The sequence below is a fragment of the Carica papaya genome, chromosome 9 (assembly GCF_054855325.1).
Source record: "Carica papaya isolate Zhongbai chromosome 9, ASM5485532v1, whole genome shotgun sequence".
NCBI lineage: Eukaryota > Viridiplantae > Streptophyta > Magnoliopsida > Brassicales > Caricaceae > Carica > Carica papaya.
Genome location: NC_142317.1, coordinates 23,819,239 through 23,822,124, shown reverse-complemented (window position 1 = coordinate 23,822,124; position 2,886 = coordinate 23,819,239). Strand labels below are relative to the sequence as shown.

The following is a 2,886-nucleotide window of genomic DNA, read 5'->3' as shown; positions in this document are numbered from 1 at the left end:
AAAATTATCATTTTTTAAAAAGGATTAAAATGAAAAAGAACACTTAGAATTGGGGCAAATTCATAAATTCCAAAAATATTGACACCTCAGCAGTTGAGGTGTCCTAAGGGACCAATCAGAAGGAGACATGTGACAGACAACGCCAAAACGTGTTTGAGGAACCTGATCATGCGACACGTACATCACCTGGTAGATCGTGCGGCTGTGATGAAAGAAATAAAAGGAAAACATTCATTTCAAAAGAAAAAAAAGAAAGGTCAAACCCAAAAGGAGCGTAAGTTAATGGAGGAAGGAATTCGAGCGACTAATAGGAGAGATAAAGAGATGATTGAATGACGAAGGGACAATGACCGAGAGCTACTCCGGTACTTGGGAAAGACGAAGCGACGCAAGGAGATTGTTTTAGTGAGTATTCCTTCTCCCCTCTAAATTGAAACTGAAACCCTTTAATTCTTAGATTCAGTTCAAATGGTTCTGGAGCATAAATTGATTTATTGGCGCCTGATATAGAAACTGAACAACATAAGGTAAAAGACATAATACAACATAACAAGGGCAAGTAGCACAAAGTGTGAGATGAGTTATTTGGTTAAGTCAATGAGAATTATAATTCTCCTGATCAGCAGAAGGGCAAAAATATTTTGATCAAATGCCAAAAAAATAAAATTTACATAGCCATTATAATTAAACCAGTATCTGATATTACTTCCTCTTGACTATTATCAGATGACATGCGATACCACTGAATTGAGCATTTAGAAAGCTGGGCACCATTGTCCAAGCAAGGAAGGATCCTAGTGCTTCAGAACCATCAAAAGCATATAACCTGGATTTATCTTCTTCAGCTCTATTGCTTTTTGCCAGGTGGAAAGAATTAGAACATGGAATGGCATAAGAAAGTAATTAATTGAACAGGGAAATAAGATGAGAGAGCATACCCGATTGGAACAATGGTAGCTGAGGATTAGAACCACTTTATACAATACTTCACCTAATTATTACTACACTAAATATCTGTAGCCATTCCTTCAAACAGGGAAGGTTTTTACAATGCACCCTGAACAGTTCCTTACTGCAAATTTTGATAGCCATTCTTTATTTATCGTGTATTCTCTTGATTCTTTGTGATATATATATCCTTGAGTGTATAGATTTCTCTTGCATTCATGTGGGTACTGAAAAAAATGAAACCAAGAGAGAATTAGATTTTACTTGAATATGATTTTCTTCTCTAGGCTCGTACTTTATATGGAAGGTGTCTACATGGTTTATTCAAAAAAAAAAGGAATACTTATTGGACAAGAACTTAGGCTAGATTTTCCATATAAATTAAACACATTTTACTTTTTCGTCCTTTGTGGTCAGTAGCCACTTAAATTGGTAAAAGCATGGAGATGCATATTTATTAGGGGTTTTGCATTTTTTTTTTTTTTCCTTCTTTTCATTTGGCATGAGGTTAATTCATGTGCTATTTAATGCTCAACATCCCAGGACATGGAGGAACTAGTGGAGGAGGTTGAGGAGGCTAGAAGAATTAAACGGTTGCATCAACCTAGTAAGGTTAGATGCATCCTTTCAGTTGAGTGAAAAAGATACACCTTTACTGCATTTTTTTTTTTATATAAAACATATTTTAAATTTCATTTTTTACATTCCTACATATGTGTCCATAAAAACATGTGTGGTAGTTGCAAAATCCATAAAAAATGAAAGCAGTAGTATGAAATGGGTTTTCAAATACTAAAAAGTTACTTTTAGTGTTTTTTATAATTTTTTATTCTACTTAAGTACCATAAGTATATTTACTGATGTTGATGTTGTATAAAATTAGAATTTTTCGTAAGTTTATAAAGGAAGAACTCTTTTAAAAAAAAGATATGATTCTTAGTGATCATATAAGGGAATAAACATTGTTTCTGTAAAAGATAATAAGGAAAAAATATATATATTAACATTCTCTCACTCACATTGAGTTAAAACATAAATAAATTTGGACTTTTGAGGTGTAAAAATTACTCGAAACTCTAATAACATCTATAAAAAAATAAAAAAACATCAACAATTAAGGATTATAGCTGAAAAATAAATATCTTATTCTATCGCTTCCGAATTAAGGTTAGTTTTAATTTTCTAACAGTATTATCAGAGTCTAATTGATTGCATCTAACCTTACAATAATCATGCTTCAATTTAAATTAAGTTTGTTGATTTTTTACGATAAATTCAGAAAGTATGTTGTTTTTTTTTTTTCATGTATATTGTTTTCTAAGAATGCCTGAGTGGCGCGTTTAACTTCCTCTGATTTTTCTTGTAAATGTAAGTGTTGAGATTACTGTACACTTCTGCGGTGGCTATGGTCACCCATAATAAAAAAACTGTTTACTTTAGTTTTCCCAGAGAGGCATTTAAAAAGAAAAAAAAAATGGAGTTTCAGCCATGGATGAAAACTGAAAAGAAAAGAAAAACAGAGAGAGGAGTTGCACTGTGTGTGCGTGAAAGGAAAAAAAAAAAAAAGAATATATTGTGTGTGCATGAAGGAAGAAAAAAAACTGGGAGAGAGAAAAATGTTAAAGATATATATATATATATATATATATATAGAAAACTAGAAAAAAAAAAAAAAAAAGGAGGATGATGCATTATGTGGTGCGTAAAAAAAGGTTCATTGTGTGTGCGTAAAAGAAAGAAAAAAAAAGGAGAAAAAGAAGGAGATTGATGATATATATACACACACACACATATATATATATATATATGCATAGCCGACTCTGCAAAGGAAAGTAAGACCCCTCTATTTTATTATTATTATTTTTTCTTTTCTCTCTCATATGATGATGATGATTTCATCAAATTTGTTTTTTTTTTCTTTTTAAAAAGAAAAAAGAA

At 31.4% G+C, this 2,886-nt stretch overlaps 1 long non-coding RNA gene across 1 annotated transcript; it reads left to right on the top strand.

Moving 5' to 3' along the window:
• The first annotated feature begins 270 nt into the window (after nt 1-270).
• LOC148240206 (uncharacterized) lies at nt 271-1,098 on the top strand. The gene is made up of 2 exons (XR_015816548.1): nt 271-405; nt 727-1,098. It is a non-coding gene; the product is annotated as an uncharacterized LOC148240206 (long non-coding RNA).
• The last annotated feature ends 1,788 nt before the right edge of the window (nt 1,099-2,886 follow it).